General features: G+C 37.8%; 2 long non-coding RNA genes across 12 annotated transcripts in view; one reads left to right on the top strand and one right to left on the bottom strand.

Annotated features, from left to right (window-relative positions):
* The window catches only part of LOC110362262 (uncharacterized), a 258,269-nt gene extending 239,487 nt beyond the window's left edge, over nt 1-18,782 (bottom strand). The window contains exon 1 of the long non-coding RNA XR_010474328.1: nt 18,642-18,782. This is a non-coding gene — a long non-coding RNA (uncharacterized LOC110362262). The remainder of the gene's footprint in view (nt 1-18,641) is intronic.
* The window catches only part of LOC102089608 (uncharacterized), an 81,852-nt gene that overhangs the window by 29,469 nt on the left and 31,565 nt on the right, over nt 1-20,818 (top strand). For 9 of the 11 annotated variants that reach the window (XR_010474320.1, XR_010474318.1, XR_010474317.1 and 6 more), the window contains exon 2: nt 2,145-2,258. This is a non-coding gene — a long non-coding RNA (uncharacterized LOC102089608). Of the gene's footprint in view, nt 1-2,144; nt 2,259-5,149; nt 9,290-20,818 lie in introns of all 11 variants that reach the window. The other 2 variants (XR_010474323.1, XR_010474326.1) reach the window with 2 other exon arrangements.

Below are 20,818 nucleotides of genomic sequence, written 5' to 3'. Positions count from 1 at the left end.
CCTATGAAAGCTGTTGAAACTCAAAATGAAATCTTGCATCTTTTTCTAATGCCTGTCATTGCAACCCACTACATTTTAATGACTGCATGTCCAGGCACCAGGTTTGAAAACAAGGAGACTTATGTTTTAGTTGGCACTGGTAGAGCATAGGTCTTTAGCATTAAATTTATTAGCATTAATGGGCATTATGTAATTAAAGCCCTATGCTTTAATTCCCTGAGGGATGTCAGGGGTTTTTCTCATGTCCTATAAACAGACAAATAACAAATGTGAGATTTTTCAAAGCTATACAAAGAATTCAAACTTACATGTTCCTCTGTTAATCATAATGGAGAAGGTATAGTTGAAGGAAAGAAGCCAGAGAGTTGTGGTCAATGGGGCAGACTCTAGTTGGGGGCCTGTATCTAGCGGAGTGCCTCTGGGGTCGGTACTGGGACCAGTACTATTCAATATATTCATTAACGATTTGGATGAGGGAATAGAGTACGCTGTCAGCGAGTTTTCTGATGACACAAAACTTGGAGGAGTGGCTGACACGCCAGAAGGCTGTGCTGCCATCCAGCGAGACCTGGACAGGCTGGAGAGTTGGGCAGGGAAAAATTTAATTAAATATAACAAGGGCAAGGGTAGAGTCTTGCATCTGGGTAGGAACAACCCCAGGTTCCAGTACAAGTTGGGGAACGATCTGTTAGAGAGCAGTGTAGGGGAAAAGGACCTGGGGGTCCTGGTGGACAACAGGATGACCATGAGCCAGCACTGTGCCCTTGTGGCCAGGAAGGCCAATGGCATCCTGGGGTGTATTAGAAGGGGGGTGGTTAGTAGATCGAGAGAGGTTCTCCTTCCTCTCTACTCTGCCCTGGTGAGATGGCATCTGGAATATTGTGTCCAGTTCTGGGCCCCTCAGTTCCAGAAGGACAGGGAACTGCTGGAGAGGGTCCAGCGCAGGACAACAAAGATGATTAAGGGAGTGGAGCATCTCCCTTATGAGGAAAGGCTGAGGGAACTGGGTCTCTTTAGTTTGGAGAAGAGGAGACTGAGGGGTGATGTCATTAATGTTTATAAATATGTAAAGGGTGAGTGTCAGGAGGACAGAGCCAGGCTCATCTCAGTGGCAACCAATGATAGGACAAGGGGCAATGGGTACAAACTGGAACACAGGAGGTTCCACTTAAATATGAGAAGAAACTTCTTCTCAGTAAGGGTGACAGACACTGGAACAGGCTGCCCGGGGAGGTTGTGGAGTCTCCTTCTCTGAAGACATTCAAAACCCACTTGGACACCTTCCTGTGTAGCCTCACCTAGGTGTTCCTGCTCTGGCAGGGGGATTGGACTAGATGATCTTTCAAGGTCCCTTCCAATCCCTAACATTCTGTGATTCTGTGTGAACAAGATGGATCCAAAATTCTCAACATGTCTTCCATGAAACTACATGAAATTTACCTCTATGGACCATTCTTTTTAAGCATATCTTGTATAATTATATTATTATATTATATATTAATATATATTTATATTATAACAATTCTAAGAGCTATTGAAAAACTGAAGGATTTTTGCAGACTTCATCAGGATTGGTGCATGGTACCAATAGGGAACAGACTATTACCTAAGACCTGTACTTGAGTATTTAAATGGGATTGTTTTTCTTTAAGATATAAAATTAATTCAAAACTACACTAGAGAAAGAGACTGATGCGCACAGATTTAATATTTGAGTTTTCAGAGAAGAATCTTATCAACACTTATCTGCAGCACTGAGAGTAACACTAGAGCTTATTTTCTGGGAAATTTTGATTGTTTTATATGTCTGAATAATCTCACAAGAACAGCAAACCAGAACAGCATGAAACGAAACACCACAGACATATGTATTTATGAAGTTTAAATTATTGAAAATATAAGGCTTATTCACAGTATTGTGTCTCAGTTTAATATTCTGAATAATCTAATTTCACTCAGAGCTAGCTTGAAGCACAACATATTTCATCTGAAAAATCCAAATGAAAGAATTAGTACAAAACCACTCAGACCTTTACAGTGACACTAGCAATTTTTCCTTGGGTAACGTCAAGACCAATTATTGGCTGATCTACTGAGCATATACTAAGCTATAACACAAAATCTTTTATTTCTTTGTCTTCTAGACAAATCACCACAGAGCTGCAGACCAGCAAATGAAGTGAAAAGGGGGCAATTTGACCAACATCACCTGTGTCGGTTACCCAGAAGTCGACGAAACATGTTATCGGGTTTCCAAGGTACCTCCCAGACATTAGCTGGTTGTGCTATACAACTAGTAATTGATTAAAATAAGCTGGTTTAAGATGCTTGCAATGGTGAAAGCTACTACCTTCTACTACCTTCTACAGAAGAGTATACCTTCCCAGATTATGCTGCTTATTAGCACTTCATTAACAATGTGCCACCTCAGCCAAATGATCAGGCAGCACAGTGGTCTTAGGTACAAGGAAAAGATCATTATGAAACTCCACCTGCCTCATTTGGGCAAATCAAATAAGTATATCTGAACCACAGATTGCACAGAATATTTGAATAGTAGTTTTCATCTCAGGTTCTTTGTGGCTTTCATGCCAAGCCCATAAGCCTTCTTCAAAATAAACACCACCGCAGTGTAGAGACTGAATTAAACAGATGAGTTTTTAAATGGCTAAGCATTTTTTTTTTTTCTAAGAACAGGACCTCAGGTAAATGATGCCTCCTAATACAGCACATGAAAATCTCAATTATAGAAATCATTATTCTAGGCACTGTGTGCCATTTTATACTCCCAGCAGGATGTTTTTCATCTCATCAAGAGTTTCCAAGCCTATTTAGTATTTCTGTATAAGCAAAACATATTTAAAGGCTCCCAAAAAGATCTGCTAATTAAAAAAGCCTAGTCAAGTGGTCAGACAGACTGGAACTTGAGGATTATAGGTAAGAGGGATGAAATGAAGGCTTGGAAACTATAATTTCTCTTTCTGTGGTAGCAACAGAAGTAGTTGTTATAGACTGGGCAAATTAAAGACGTGGCTGACTAAGCCAGCAGTCTGGAAACAAGACATTGCAAAAACATCACAGCAAGTCATCTGCACCTCACTTTTAAAAAGGCAGAAGCGCTGACCATTTCTTTTTTTCTTCTCTCTTCCTGTTATTCTTATCTGTCACAAATATCCTCCAGCTGGTACCCTTCCAGCCCTTGCTCACTAGTTCTAATTTCCCACCCCCATCTGGGGGAGTTAACAGCAATTCCCAGGACCGGGGACAAGTGCTCCATAGTGGGAGTTGTCAGCAAACAAGAAAGGACACTTCTAAAAGAAGAGCAGGTGAAATAACAGAGTTGCAGAGTTCTTTTTTTTTTTTTTCCACATTTGGGAGTTGTTCCTCAAACATGCAAAAACAATCTTCCCATACTGAACGATATTTACTATTCCTTGAAAGCAGTTTCATCAGCCCAGTAAAACCAGTATCCAGATACAGAAAGTTCACCAATTAAAAACCAGACAGACAGCCACCACATTTTTCAGATATGTTAGTTAAGTGTCTGACTATTTTCAGACAAAAACTTTTCTCTTCAGGTTCTAGTCTGTTTCTAGACAAATTAAATGCCCCTTTTCTTATCAGAAATTAATTTTAGGTGTCATGGGACCTTTGTCTGATGCCTTTACCTGAAACAAACCAATCACTATTTTGCATTTTCATACAAGCCTATGAATGAGAGAACAGCAAAAGAATTCTAAAGGTTAAAACTCATATTCAGCACAGTCTCTCCCCACCACCCCCCCCAACATTGGAGTGGGTATTTGAGGAGGTTCTTTACATTCCCTCCCACATAGTTTCTCTGCTGCATAAGCAGAAGCCAGCTGCTGGTTCTTTCAAGTCTAGCAGTTAGTTGACATTTACCATTAGTTTATGGTTTCCATTCTATCATAGCAAGAAAAAGCACTATAAAGTTACTTTTAAAGAGTGAAGATTCAATCTTCATATTTTGAATTCCCCCTAAACTGGAGGGGCCTGCAGCCAAGATATTTTGGGGGGGTGGGGCATGAGGAAAGGAGAAAAAGAGAATGCTGTGCACCAGCACAGAGAAGAGGATCAATGAGCCCTGTGACTATTCTTTCCCCTGGAAAAAACCTCATTGCAGCTCTTGACTAGCAGTGCTGATTTTGTTCTTTGTTTCTTTTTCAATTTCAGTTTCTATAAAAACTGTGTAGAGCACTGATTACATTTCTGACTCAAACTTGGCAACATTAGACACATATACCTATGATATAGGAATTTTATGGTATAGATGGGAGAAATGAGGCAGACTAGGATATGCCACAAAAAATGCTTTTCCAGAGCTAGAACATGAAACCCAGCTGAAACCTATACAAAGATATCAGGTCCTGGAAATAACTGCATAGTGAAAGATTGCCACTACAGTTTAACTCCCTGCTCCAGGTGCAGCCCTAATCACCAGCTAAGTTCCCATATAGGCACACTGATACAGGTCTGCTTAAGGGTTGTCTTTCTGAAATTTATCTTGAAAAGAAATTCAATTAGGAATCTTAAATATATGAAATTCTTATACTAAAGTACAGATACAAATCAGCAGTGCCATGGTCACTTTCTAAAATTGTTATCAGATTAATAGGTATTTTGAACTCACAATATAGAAAATAGAGTTAGAGACGGCTCATCTTTTAGGCAAGTTCGTACGTGAAGGAATCAGGAAAACAGAGGTGATCTGATAGGCAAAATTGCCTTTCACATCAAGAAATCAAAAAAGCCATGTAGCTGTTAACAGCACACTAAAACTCTCAGTAAAACTAGGCTCAGAAGACAGCTGCTAACACTGTGTTTACTTAATGGACTTTTACAGAGCAGAAATCCAGAGTACATAGCCTTTTATCTGATGATATTTACTAACAAAGAGCTTTAAAAGAGGTAACATTAACAGGATTGCTGTAGATATGAAAAGGAACTTGGAACATGCAGTTACTGGATGGCTGCAGACTTTATCTGATGTGTTTAGGAGCCAGAGAAGAAAACCATCCCAAACAGCTCAGTACAGAGTGTGCCAGAAAATACCACACTGTTTTTCTCTAGATCAGGACATTTGAAGACATCCATGAGAGAATATGACTTTTCTTTTTCCTAAATCAAGGCTTCCATGATGGAACATCACAGAGGCAGTTACAAACTCACACTGGCTCCCAACAACTGCAGGAAGTCAGCGGTGCAGCTGTTCGCTGCACACGTTAAACAGCCACCACTAGAGACTGTAAAAGCAGGTCAAAGCAAAACCAAAAAGGACACAAAATGAAGAATTTCACACAGATAACTGGAATAAAACGTAGAAACTACCTTTTCTCCAGGTCAGCCAACAGCAAGCATTAAGAGAAAAAGCAGTCTGCAGCAATCCATACACAAAAGGTTGTGAGCATTACTTCCTTTTATTGTGTATTGCACTTATGGGCAACTGGATTTTTCTCAACAGTATCCAAAGCATACTTTCAAGTCCAGCCAACAAATATCCAAATGTCACAGCAGCCTTTCAAGAGAAAGTTACAGCCCTGTAAGTTTCTAAAGACAGACTGAAATATTTCAGAGAGATCTAACATACGCCAATTCTAACTCCTCGTGTTCCCTTGAATTAAAAATGAAGAGCATCTATCTGGAATGAAGAGTCTAATTTAAAATGATATTTTCTAAAGAATGAAGGAGAACAGCACCAATCTCTAAGCAAGGTGGAAAACCATCTGGAGATGTAGAACAATGCTTCTTTTTGCAAAGTAATGATTCAGAAGCACACCCAAAAACTTATTTCAGTGATGAATATTAAAACAAGTACTAAAAATGAGGTGCATCCTATGGGAGCATGATGCGACCATCACCTTTCTTTCCACACTCATAGAAGCTTTTTTTTTTTTTTTAAAAAAGACATAATTGTGTTCAAGTACACAAAAATAATCTGCAATATCTTAGCATGCATGCTGAACTTTTTGAAAGACACTTTACTGATTTCAGTTAGAATTTGTTCTTCAAAAGAGATGCCATAATAGTCAACAATAAAATGAAGCTAAGGTTTTGCATTTTTTTGTATTTTGTATGAATGGAAGAGAGAGTCAGACTAATTATTTTTTATTATCCCATAAAGAGTCACTTTGGCCTTATGAAGATGATTTGGTTTTCCCCACTTTTTGTGTGTGTGTCATGGTTTTTGGTTTTGGTTTGGTTTTTGTTTTTTTTTTTTTTTTTTTTTTTTTTTTTTTGTTTTTTTTTTTTTTTTTTTGTTTTGTATTTTTTTAAAGCATCCCTCACACTGTCACCATTAGCTCTAGCTTTCACTATGCACAAATAATGCAAAATATCAAGTACATACACAAGTGCACAGACGGCAAGACGCTTCTTTGCAAGACTGAGTGAAATGAATGCAATGATTTTCCATTGCTCCAGAGCTCTTCAGCCACAGATATGGCACCTTTCTCTCCATACACAGACAGTTCCACTTCATTGCTAAGGGCAAACTTTATATTGTTATTTTCTTTACTAGACAACATGAACAACAGATTGATGCATTACAGTTAAGACTGATTAGAAAATAATATCCTTCTCACATAACAATAGATTCTGATTTTTTTTTTCTGTGTTAGACTAAAGAGAAGTGAGTCTAAATTATTTTCATTTTATTTTTGGGAAAGGAGGTCATAGCAAAGGAGAGAGGAGGAGAAAAACCAGGCAGTATGATTGCTTTCCAGATAAATAGTAGTCCAATCGTTCACACAGAGTATTGGAAACCCAGGTTTCCAGGCCCTTCTCCAACAAAAACAGAGCTACGACATTCTGGAGACACAGCAAACACACCACGGTATCGACAATTCTTCTCATGCAAAATGCCTTCCCAGGAAAAATGTCCGTTGAAAAATATATATTTCTTCAAAACAATTTGTGTTTTCCCCACAAGGGGGAAAAAAAAAAAAAAAAAAAAAGATTACATTTTCAACCAGATGTAGTTACAGTTTTGTGTACATCTGCAATTGCAGGGAAAAACTCCTAACAGAATGAGGATAAGAACATTCTTTATAGAAAGTTCTAGTAATACCTTTAATACAAGCTTAATGCATTACATTAATTTGTTAAATTAACACAGTTGGACTTTTAGATCAAACAGAGAAGAGAGACAAGATTGCGATCCAACAAAAGCATGTTATAAAAACACTGCTGTTCAAAACAGGACAAGTATTCTCTGGTGCTTGAACACTAACAAAGGGGCTTTTCCTTCAGGCCGTTGTTAGGTGTTCTGCTTTCATTTCTGTTACTTTTTTTTTTTTTTTTAATAGAAACATGTCAGTTCTACTGCTTTGTTAAATACAATCTAATCTGTTGTTATTCTTGTGAACAGCAATTTTCTTAGGACACTTCTTTGTATTAGTAATAGTTGTGATAGGGTCGCTTTCTCTCAAGTTTGCGTTTTACAGAAGATCACAAGCCTCAGAAGTTTGCTGTGTGGAAGAAACACACTGGGTCAACCTATAATTTCAATATTACACAATGCACAGCCCCATTTGGTGTTCTTTCTACTTTGAAAGAGTCTCACATCAGGTAGTGGAAGATAAATCACTTATTTCTTTGCTGTTCAATATTTTTCCCACCCCAACCCCAGCATCGTCCTTTTAAGCACATCTTACATTTTAAGATTCTGGAGAGATACCTGCAGCTGTCAAAGGGCCACATGAGATGCAGCCATTCCACCGCACCAAGGAGAAAGAGGGGGCTGGTTACAGGGACCCCGCACGTTCTGTTTCTCCCACAGCCAAGTAGAACTTATTCTGAAACAATACCACAAAGATGAGAAAAACCACAACTGAAGTTTTTCTCCCATTCTTTGTTTTCACTGAATCCAAGCTATATTAAGCTTTCAGTGTCCTATAAAAACAGCCCTATGAAACAGTGAGAGAAACACTAGAGATAAACACCTAGAAACACTTCCATAGATAGGTTTTTCTTCTTCCCCTCTATATATACACTATAATCATACAAGTAGCATGGTGAGGGGTCTAGAGAACAAGTTGTACAAGGACCATCTGAGGGAACTGGAAGTTTTGTAGTTGCAGAAGAGAAGGCCGAGGGGAGACCTTATTGCTCTCTACAACTGCCTGAAAAGAAGTTGTAGTGAGGAGGGTGTCAGCCTGTTCTCCCAAGTAGCAAGTGATAGGACAAGAGGGAATGGTCTCAAGTTGCACCAGGTGAAGTTTAAATTGGATATTAGGAAAAATTTCTTCACTAAAAGGTTTATATCATGCAGTAGAACAGGCTGCCCAGGGAAGTGGTTGAGTCACTATCCCTGGAGGTACTTAAAAGATGTGTAGACATGCTGCTTAAGGACATGATTTAGTGGTGGACTTGGCAATGTTAGATTAATTCTTGAACTCTGTGATCTTAAAGGTCTTCTCCAACCTAAATGATTCTATGAATGGCAGGTTCAAATCATTGGCTAGGTTGCCTTATATGCAGCTTTAGATACTAATTCCCCTTACATGGGATTTGAAATGCCATTGTTATATCCTCAAATCTAAGCACTTCTTGCACTCACTTGAGCAATATGAATGCTTTTAAAAGACTGCAGTCCATAATATATTTTCCTTCATGGCGTATATACACATCACTACAGCCACAGTGAAAGTATTTCAACAGATAGAACATTTTCATGGAGCCAAATCACATCCTTGCTGTCCAACAGTTACAGCACCACGCCATAGAGCAAAATGGGAACATCTGGAACTGTGGTCTCCTGAGGGCAGTTGGGGCTGCACCACTGCACCAGGAAGTGATCTGTGCTCTCCTCGGGGTTTTAATTGGTACAGAATATACCCTAGGATTTTGGCAGAAAAGTAACAATCATTTTAGTTACTGAAAAAGATTCTTGTATACAAGGCATTTATTAGGAAAAAGTTATCTGAGTGCATAATAAGCTTGTGTGACAAGGAGAAATTATGCATGTCCACTCTATATTTAAAATCCAGTTGAGCATGAGGAATAGTTCCCTTTCATTTCAGTAATTATTTCTTAAGTACCAAACCATCCAATAAGAAGAGTTTTATCACTAACTCGTGTCCTGATCTTGTTTAAAAAACAGGTTGAGAAAACACTAGCCATTACTTCTCTCAAGTTATGCTTTGGTTTTATATTTTCCTTATAGATGCTTTGCGGCAACAAGTGCATGGAAAAAAACCCTAATTTTCCTTTGGCCGAACTCTGTTATATGACAGGGAAGTAACCAATTTGCAACCTTGATCCATATGAGGTAAACAAACCCAGGTCAGATTAACTTCTTACCATAGTGGCTCTCATACCTTCCCTAGCTTTTTGCAATATCCATGCACATCTTTATACAGTTTTCTTTTCTGTGCAGGTAAATCACAGGACTGTGGCTCACTAAATATTACATTACTGCTTATTTGGCTTCACAGATTCCCCCAGCACTCGATGCTACTCAAATACTATCTGTGTGTTCTGTGTGAAATACATAGAAACAATCCTATCATTTCCAAATGCTCTTAACTGAATTGTTAATCCTTGCGCTTTTTGGTTTCTTCATATTTATTTTTCCACTTTTTTCAGCAACTGATTAATTTTTCTGCTGATTATGCTATTACAATAGTTTTTAGAGTACAGAACAGGAAATGCAATATTACTTTAAAGACCATAAATCCTTCTTCCATTCAGAGTCTTTGAAGCAGTATCAGTAATAATGCTACAGTTAAGATATCAATATCAGTCCATCTTAATGAATTATATATTTTCCAATCTTGAGGGCACAATTTACAAAGAAATCAGAATACTGCTTCTGTGCTATTCAAGCTGATAGTTTCAAATATGTTAATAACTTAATATGGGCAAATATATGATCATTTCTGAAATATCCTATTCAATATTTTTAATTTCAAAGTTTCTTCTGTTCTTCAAAATCATCTGATACTTATGCTCCATCCCTTTGAGCATTATGAAGAATATTATGGCAAAGTAAGTGTGGGAAGGTGATTTTTCTGGCACTTCCCCTAAATTTCCTAATATGACATATTGCAATTTAAAGACCTGAAGATTATAGCTATAATATTTAAAAAATAGGCCTTTCTTTCAATTTCTGTGACTCCTCACAGGTATTAGCAGTGTGGTTTATGAGCAGCTGTCACAATAGTCCTAAGCTCTCCTTGACTTTTACTATTCTTTCAAACACTGCCACTAACTTGAAGGAGATTCCAGCACAGGTAATTAAGCTCTAGGTAGATTCTAGTTTTCTGTGGGTGGCAAGAGGGAGAAAGAATTCATAGCCTGATAGGCCAAGCTTTTGTGACAAGAGTGCTAAGAAAGCAACAATTATTTTTCAAAAGTCTGTAAGAATTTCAAAAGCAGACAGTCCCCTTCAACACTACTTTCAGCAACTGACATACTTAAATTCTACATTTACAGGAAAGGCATTTCCTGTCATTTTTTATCTCTCATAGAAAGGCATCATAGAAACTAATGAAGCAAAAGTTTACCCCAAATTCACACCTGTAGGTTGCACATCTGTGTGACTAGGAGATGATAAAACCTGATACACGTGGACAGAGACACACAATCTGTTTGCAAAACACTGGATTTGCAAAGTTCAACGCACAAAGTCAGAGGCCTCTTGTCATTTGAACGAGTGTTCTTTTCAATACTGGGTACACAGTAAGTTGCTTTAATCACCATGACTAGCCATACTGAGAAAGTGTAGTCACACTAAGCCAAAGGGTTTCTTAAGTAATGATTCCTTTGAGATAGCAAGGAAAAAATGTACAGTAGGAATGGCAAATAAAGGTATCATTTCTGCTTGAGTGATTTCTGTTGTACTCTCAAGCAGAAAGACAAATTGTAAGAAAAAGTGAGGTATTAGTCAATTGGCAGGACAGTTACAGAAGAAACTAGCAACAAATACAGGAAGAGGAAACCAAGGGAAGACAGGTTTTCTTTTACCCCAAGACACAGAATTTCTGTATTCTACTCCTGACACTTCCAAACAATAAGAAAGAAAACAATGATCTCTGCAAGACAGAAGCTGGAAATGGTGCAGTTCCCCAACATACTCCAAAGTTATATCTGTTGCATTTGCTGTTAGAAGTTGAGAAAAATTAACCTGAAATTTATAAATTATAGATATAATTTCTAGTTAAAATTCTTGGGCTGCCCAACAAAGAAACTTTATTTAGAGCCACTAAATACTTCTTTGAAGAATTACATTTGCCCCTTGCCAAAACTAAAAATCACAGACTGTAGCAGCCATGCATAGTGATTTAAGTGAAATCTTACTTGACTAATATTCAAAAGGCTGTTATTTAACAGAGACAATTGCTTTCATTTGGCCAGTGTACCTTGTTACATTTTATTGACTGCTCTGATCAAGATTCCTTCTAAAACCAAAGCAGTCATGATTTATTTTGCACCTCCTAGTACTAGATTTTGGAAGAACCCGAGTTGTTATATGGATGCACAGGATCAGTAGAAAGCCATTTCACAGATTTGAAAGACCCTGCTCAAAAGAAGTAGCTGTAGCTACACATGAATGATACCAGAGAAAGGTAATTCTCAATAATTAACTTCTTCTAAGATCCAAAGTCTCTAAATTAACGCAGCAGCTTTATTTTTCTTCTCTTTACCTTGAATATAAAGCAGATCCATGTCATATTTTGTGGCAGAGAATTTTAGGTATGATTTGGTTTTAAGTGAGGGAAGGCATGCCTACATGCACACACCACGTTTAGAATATGAAGCTCATACTATAAAGAGAGCTTTTCTTAAACCCCCTACTTATTCCTTTAGCTGCTATTACTATTTATTTTTTATTTATTCATGGAACAGAAGCAGGATTTAAACTTTGTAAACACTGCATGAGTATTTTGAAAGGATCCCATGCACTTAGCCAAAATTAGACATACCTAGTATATACGTGGTATAGTATCAGAGAGATATACAAAGAACGAGTTTAAAGGAAAAAAAAAAACCCTCTATGCGCAATTTACAAAGGCTTCATTCTTTTGTTTGCATTCTATCAGTGTAAAGAAATAATGTAACTATTACAACAGTCTCCTGCTATAAAGGGCAGAGCACTTTAAACAAGTTTCAATTACACAGCATTTCTTCTCCTCTTTTGAAATACATGCTTAAAAAAATCTTCACAATTAACATATTGTACACATTTTGCAAGGTCTCAAAGATCAGGAATTGTTTCTGGAAAGACTCACTCCAACTTGGCAAACAATTAGAGCACATGTTACACTAAGGTGCGTTAAACGTTTGGCTTCTGTGTGGGTACGGAAACATGTGCTTACCCATAGTTAAGTTCAATAAACAAAACAAAGTCAGTTATAATTTTGAATGGGGGTAAAGAAAGAAAAAGAAAAAAGGGGAGCAAGGGAAAGGACAACAAGTCTGAAAGGCAGAGAACATTACAACAGCCGAGTGGAAACAAATGTGATATTATAACGCGGATGCAGTCACAGGACTATGTGTAACTCTGTTACAGCTGAACACCAACAGCTTCTGGTGGAATTAGTTCTGTGTGCTACTTCAGTAAAAATATAAAGAAGCATATTCAAAAGCCAATGAGCACAAAGAAAACATAGTCATGACTATTCACAATAGCGAGTTCTGTACCGAATGTGTGAACGGGACATGAGTGAGGCAAAACACCAGCAGCCTCCCTTTGCCTGGGACCTTTGCAGTGACACGAGCCAAGCGACCTAAACAGAAAATGTCTGTCTGTGCTGGGAAGGGGGGAAGAAACAAAACCTCACCAAAACAAAAACTGCTTTCCTCATGAAAGAATAGTAACTTTGGACAATATTTGGCACCACAAGTTCAAAGGGCTATTTTATCTGCATTGTAAGTACAGGCCCAGAGATTTTACAGTATTTCTGTCTCCATGCTTTTGCTTTTTCTGACATTAATGGCACTTAAATTACAGATCTGCTGCAGCCATATAGTCAAAACACCCACATCACCCAATGAGACACTTTATTATAATGTCAGTGTGTCTGTGTTTTAACTGTTCTTTCATATACTGTACTTCTCGTCAATCACTCTCTTCTCTGCCAAAGAACAGATAAAAGAGATGAGTCTATCTTTAGACTCCACTGAAATTTCTTACTCAGATTGCTGCAATACTTCATTTATCACATGGCCAAGACTCCCACTCACACCAACAAAATTTTTAGAGCTACAAATAATAGAGAGACAAATAAAAAACATTAATGGAGAACTTAAAATTAAAATACAGAAGTGGCTAGAGAGTCAGATAGAAATAATGTGCTTTAAACAAACTAGCTTCTAAACTAGATCAGGCTGGATATTTTTTTTTTTTTTAATATTAGGTATTTTTCATTTCCACTTTATGTAAAATATTCCAGATGTACTGAAACACTGTTTTGCAGAAGCTGAAGTAGTCATATGAAGTCACAAATAGAGCTGGGTACCCAATCCAGATTTTTAGTCCAGATTATAGACTTCTTTTTTTTGCATCTCAAAAACCCGAAGAAAGCTGTTTCAAGGTCACAAAGCTGCTTTTCTGCGGGGTCTGCCTCTATAAGCTTGTCTGCTGCTTGCAGCCCTCAAACAGTTAGTTCCACTTAAGATGAAAGAATTAATTTGTCTAAGGAAGAATTTGCAGGATTTCATGGTTTCCTATTTTCTGCAATGTAAATTATGTGCAGTTCATCAGTCTGAACACTCAAATCCTCCAGTTAGTGTTTCAGACTTTTCACACTAAAAAAAAACCCAACAACATTATTAAACTACAGTTAGTTAATTGTATTCTGCATTGGTTTAATTCTCATTTCTAATGCCACATGCAAAATAACAGTGATTTTGTTTATTAAAGACATAGTCTCAACTCAGAAGAGCTAAGTGTCAGGAATCCATGAAGTTTTTTGAGCATGTTCTGAACTTGCCAAGATTATCTAGGACAACTGAATAGATTCAACAGCTCAGCTAAACTTCTAAAACTGTTTCCATTGGTTAGAAGAAAAATCAGCCTACACCTTTTGAGATGTTGAAATTATTTTTTTTTTTTCCTAGATGAAAAGAGTATTTTATATTTTAAGAGTGACTTCATTTATTTTTTTTTCATTGTATTGATTTTATATTTCCTCTCCAATGTGATGTCTTTTCCCCCCCCGCACACCATTTAAAATATCATCCAAAGCCCCTGTGATTTGACACTGGATAGCAGAGTATCAAAGCAAAACAAAACTTCCCCCAGCTATTCACTCATTCCTTCTCACAGTCAAACCACTACAACAAAAAACTCCACCACACTATAGACATTGGAGGAAGTTACGCACACATATGAAGATCCCAAATATTTTTTTTCCAAAGTGTCAATACTCTAAAAGGTATATCTATTATTCTTGGCCTTTCAAACAGAAGGCCAGATCACCCTTTGGATATACAAGTTATTCTCCAACAGCAGATAAAACCATGCAGAAATAGAGCTACTTAAAAGTCCTGAGCTGTCTGAAATATCTTCATTAACAGAGGTGCCTCTAAAGCAGTTCCATCAAGCCTCATCAGTGTATACTCAGAATGATCAAAATCAGAGAGGCTTCTGAAATCAGTGAGGTTGGAAGAGACCTCAGTACCTCACCCGGTTCAATATCCTGCTCAAACCAGGGGAAAACCTGGCGTTGCCCTGTGCCAGGTGCCTCATCCCATCAATTTTTACATACCACCAAGAATTGAGATACTAGCCTCTACTGACATGTCAGTAATAACCAGATACAAAACTTTGATCATTTATTGAATAATGACACTACATATAGGCTTATGTAATCAACCAGTGACTAAAGTGGAAGAACATCTACATTTTTGCTATAGTATTTAACTGTTTTTCATGACTTACGGTCTCATTTGTAAAAAGAAATAGCTGTGATATGTCCAATACTAACCCATGGTAACTCTTAGTAAATACTCTCAATTTAGTCTAGACCACTATGTAATGGTGTATTAAATGACTTATTAATGACCACTGAATCTAGCCATGGATGATCCTCTGAAGATACTTTTAGCTTTTGCATCATTTTGATCTGACCACATTCATCAGTGCCTTCCTAATATTTCGTTTCTTTTACATTAACATAATTCACTGGAACTGCCTCCCAAATGTTCTTCAGAAGCTGATGCAGTCAGCCTGGATTGGATTCCTTCCAAGTACTGATGGTTTGTTCTGACGATTTGATCTGAAAATCCTCCTTGCACAGAAGTAATTAGCCTTTCCTGAATTCAACTCTAAAAGTCAGCATAAAAAAAATCCATTTAACTTCATTGAGAGCAGAGTACAGTAACATCAGCCCTTTTTGAGAATCTACTCTGAAGACAAACTGTTTAGCCCAAAGCTACCCCTAGAACAATTCACCGTTTATAAGTGGATGACAAACCCCCAGAAGTATCCATTTAAAAGAAACTGGAGATCTTCTGCATAGTATTTGGTTCCTTTAATTAGTACAATAAAGATTTTGATTGCTGGCCTTTAAATAAGGATAAGAATACTAGATATTCCCTTCAGACATCTGCTTGAAAAGATGTGGTATTATATGGCAAAGGTTTAATACGTGCTTGACCGCTAGCTGGCTGCAATTTGTGTTTCAGGTGAAACATTAGAATACCTTCCTCTCTAACCCTGCTCTGAACTGGGAAATCAGGTCCATTATTAAACTTACTGATATATTCCCTGTTGACCTCATCAATAGAAATTCACTGGTTATTATGACAGAATAGTGAGAGCACTTCACTTAAACACAAACCAAAATCAAATGAGAATGGTCTGTACCCTCTGTATCCCTTCTTATAAATCACAAGTCTCAAGTTAGACTGCATATATCCATGATTGTCAGGGATATTAATGATTAAATACATTCCATTTTTACACCTTGCTATATATTTATTTTCCTATGTTCTTCCTTTTCAAATCCATCATTTAATTTAGAATGTATCAAAGTGAAATAGGTATGCTACTTTTTCCAATGCGTGCAGTCTTCAATATTTACATCAAAAGACACAAAATTGAGTGCTTAAGTCTGTACATTTTCAAACAGATATTGTTTATGGAGTGCTGGTGCAAATGAGTCTTTGAAAAAAAAAAAAAAAAAAAGACAATGCAAGAATATTTTGGTTTGCTTCTCAACTCCATAGGAAGTTTTTGCTCTGGGAGGTTCAGCAAACAGACCAAAATATATGACGCTGTGAAACCTTTTTCACTCTTTACCATCAAAAAGTCTATCATGCTTGTGTCTCAGAGATCTCCCTTTATTCAAACCTGCTTACATTTACTCATGTTCATAGTGATGAAATTTTAGATTTTCTGACAAAATAGCCATGTGTTCATTTATTTTAAGTATTTCAGACATTTTTGCCTGGTTTTGCTAAATAAATTCCTTGCCTTCTTCCATTTTTCAACTTGCATACAAAAATAGCACAACTTTCTGTAATACCTAATTTGTATATTCAAAAATCCAGCCATACATATTTAATAATTTCCTTGCACGGTCAAATAGCAGGCACCTATATTCAGAGATGGGATGAGACTGAAGGGGACAATGAAATGGAAATATCTGTCCTCTCTGGGCTTTTCACTGCTCATAACTCAAAAGCATGAGGCTTTAGAGACACTTGTAGCAGGGCTACCATACCTATGATTTTTAAATACTGTTGTAGATTTGATGATATGAAAATCAAACAAATTAGAATAAAATTTAAGCCACCATAATAAAGAGTTTCCATATCGGTTTAATAATTATTTTTATAATCAGACAATTTGCCATAGATACTCTCTAGAGTGAACGTCAATTAGCATAATCTGTGAACTATTTTGCTGAGCTCATCCAGAGACCTCTTTTTAAGCTGCAAATTTTGAAACGCATTTTTTATCATGTGCCTGGCAGTTCAAACATTATCGTTTTTCATTATTAAGTACCTACAACTGATTTGAAAGAAATTTGGAGAGCCCTGCTCAGGGGAAAGAAACCAAAGCCAGGCACAAGCCCAAAAATATTTCTCAAACACATTGAAACATCTGTGCCTGTATTCTGGTCCCGAAAAGAGTATCTCTATTGCCTAACTTAGGACAAGATTTCAAATATTTTTTTTCCCCAAACATAAGAAAACAGGGAAACAATGTGAATACAGTATGATGAAAAAGTCAAACCCACATAGAATCACACCTCAAGCAAATATCCATGACAAGTTTAACAAAAAATTATATAAATAGTGTACTGAATTATCCTCAGTTTATAATTACCATCTTGTCAGAAGCCACAGTCGCAACCCCTTGCAATGCAATCTACATTGCCACAGTTCACTACAGAAGGATAACTCCTGAGGCTGTTATTTCTCTCTTTCCCTCTTTGCAGTGCATTTTAGCAACATATTTCTGAGTGTTATCATTAGACTCCAGCTGGAGGCGTGCTTCTGTTGCCAACTAGTATTCCCCCACAAACTCTTCCTCCCCCATGATGGGAAAATGTAGGACAGTGCTGCAGCAGTGGGAGAAGCAGCATGGAAGGCAAAGGGAAAAATAACTCAACTAGAAATAGCAGCTCTACCAGACCCATATTAAGCAGCACCCATCTTAGTTGTGGCAGCTCTTCAACTGCACCTCATGAGCTATTGCATACCCTGTCTCTCCAGAATAGACGCATTTTCTAAGTTTCCACAAGCTCAGTCTCATTGTACATAAACAACATTTCCCTTCATTGTCTCAAGTTAATGAATGAAAAAATCAAATTAAAGTCAGCAAGATTCATACTACAGCAAATTTTTGCAGTTAGGTTTTCCAAGTATTCCCAAAGGCATCTAAGAGAGGAGTAATTAGACTATTTTCAATTTCCCAGTCTTCTGAATAATAAACAACAAGAAGAAAACATAAAGTTTCAGTGATAAAGCAGTCTAACAACAGACTCAAGCAGGTGAACATGGATAAGAAAGCTCAAAACACACAGTTAACTCCTTCCAAGGTCAATTGAAAAGGAAAATCCTTTCCTAGAAAAATCCCCCCTTTTAAGACAGACTCCAGTTAACATATTCAAAGTAGAAGAAAACTGAATAGCACTTTTTAAGGTTCAACTCTGCAGATAAGCAAAGCTAAAGATTCCCATACATTGAAGGTGGATGATAGCGTTATCAGGATAAGGGTTATCAAAGCTTTTTTTTTTCTTTCCTAAACATACAGGAGAAAAACTACATTGAAATTACAGGATGCTCCCATTAGTAGTTCTCCGTATTAACGTTAACACAAGAAATTTATCTCAGAGCTGTTTCACATCCTTTTAAATCCAGAAAAGAATTGTAAGACATAATGAGCCTTCTGTATTCATCTGGGCCATCTGACTACTGGCACTGGCAGAGTAGAAATAGAAATAAACTCTGCAGTCTGGTACATAGGAATATTTTCTTTCATCTTCTCAGGTTTACTTTCAGGGCGGTTTAGCTAAAAGCTAATTTGCATAATAAAAATCTGTCTCAGACCCTCAGATTCATATGCTGACACTTTCAGCCATTAAAGTCATATGCATAAATACTGGGTTCATACAATAGATGTCTAGAATTAACAGCTGAAGAGAGACTTTGTGACTCTGGCTTACCTGCTAAGCCTCTTCCTGGAGAACGGTGCAGCTGGAGAAAACACATGCCATATCTTGGCTCTACTGTGTCACACGTCACCCAGGAGCTGTCACTTTGGCAGAAGGAGTAACGTCAAGTTAGGCCTAAGAAGGAAGCAGAACATCCAGCAAAGAATATATTAGCCTCTAAGTTACAAAGAGTAAACCAAAACCCACAATAATTACATCCATCTCCTAATTGGAAGAGGAAGGGATGTTAGAGAAACCAAAGGGCTGAAGTTACAGAAATAATAAGTGTTGAAGTTATCTTCCAAGCATCTATATCCAAAATATCCATAGAGATTTATATCTAGGCAGCTATGCATATTATTTAAAGAACTATGCACATAAGAGGGCTGCCAGAAGTCAGCAGGTTGAAGAGAATGGTCCTAAATTAGGTAGAAGAATAGTGAGAGTCAGAGGTCTAGAGCTGCAGCCTTGAAACTTTGGGTTTTATGTTGGTATCATTACAGCGACATGACGAGGAACTCTCTTCCTGCAGTCTGACCCTGAAAACTCTCCTCACCCAGCTGACAAAGAAACTGGCACTTTTACTGCCTCTGTCTCAAGGAAGGGCTTACCCACCCAGGGCATGGAAGACTTGGATTCTAATTCCAGGTTCACTAGTGGGATTTTGAACCCATATCTGCTCCCTACCTATGACCAGATATTCCAATTGAGAGATGCTCTCAAATGCCTCCTCAACAACCTTTCCCAGTTTGCAAAGAGTAATCAAATATTCAGTTGGCAACAGAGAATATGCTCAGCCACAGCCTGGTAATTGAGACAGCAACTTCCTCCGTCTTTAGGACTTGCTCCAATGACTGCTCATAGGAGCAGAACACACAGGGAAGGGAACCACATGTTCCTTCAGCCTGTTGTGCAAGACACGCTGCAGTGAGGCCAGCGGGACCCTCCTGCTGGGGGGAGCTCAGCGCCAGCCGAGCCGGGGCAACGGGGAACTCATTTGGCAGATATTTTGGTAGTCAGGGTTTTGGGCACCTCCATAGCAAAACAAGCACTGAATAATGCGTTTTGAGGATTCAGATTTTGAATTTAACTGGTATGTGCTACTTAAGCAACCTAGCCAGCTGTGGACCACATTTAAGCAAAATAACGCAATTTGATCAGGTTTACATTGGACTAATTTTGTGATGACTGTTTTAAATGCCTACTAAAATTATTTGGATATTTTAAGTGTGATTAGAAAATGCATTCTACACTTTCTGATACAGTCGAACGTGCCTCAGTGTTTTTGGGAAGGCCCCTGTATCCTATAAAAAACGGAAATGCCTTTGAAGTGCATTTGCAATTGTGAAAATGAACTGTTTGCATATTAGCTTTGGCATTACTTTTTCTGATTTTAGTTTTAATATTACACCATTTTAATTTTCGGTATGCCAACTCTGTAGAGACATTATCTGGGTGGTGAAAGCTGGAGGCAGCTGAACTGCTTTATTGGTACTCTCCTCGTTGGCGTTCTGTGCATATGCAAGGCAGTTTGATGCTGATATTTTGATGTGATTGGCAGCAAAACACTTCGTTTAAAATAGAAGAATTTCTATATTCACTAAACTTAAGTCTTGGCAAGTCAAGAACTGATTGACAAATACCATGATACCTGAGCATGAAGGCATTCCATGTGACATAAAACCAAAAGGAAACAAAATAGGACCTCGCTACCCTTTGAGACCAGAGACCAGTTTAACTCCTTACCCATGCAGGATGGCAAGACATTAGTTATGTAATAGCAACTTCAGACAGTGTTTTTAAATCCATCTTTTCACTGAAGAAAAGTAGATTATACTTGTACAGAGTCTGAGAGACAGGGAGTGGAGCCAGCAGCAATATTTAGCACAGAGTGACTGATTTCTGGCACCATCTAGCTTCTGTGCATCAGGAATCTGGCAGTCTGGTAGGTGCTTTTCAAAGATGCTGATTGAATAGTTGATACTAGTGCTATACCAGGGCTCAAAACAGTACAACAAAGAATGAGAAAGAGTAGGTCCTAAGCACCAAGACTACATTATTTTTTCTAAAGACGGTGGGGAAAAAATCCTGGACAGAACGCCAGGGACATTATTCATCATTCGGCTTCTGACTACACATCCCTGACAAACATTTAACATATATCAAACATTCCGGGGCACAGAGAAGCC

This window comes from Columba livia, chromosome 8 (assembly GCF_036013475.1).
Source record: "Columba livia isolate bColLiv1 breed racing homer chromosome 8, bColLiv1.pat.W.v2, whole genome shotgun sequence".
Classification (NCBI taxonomy): domain Eukaryota; kingdom Metazoa; phylum Chordata; class Aves; order Columbiformes; family Columbidae; genus Columba; species Columba livia.
This window is presented reverse-complemented; position numbering and strand designations above follow the sequence as displayed.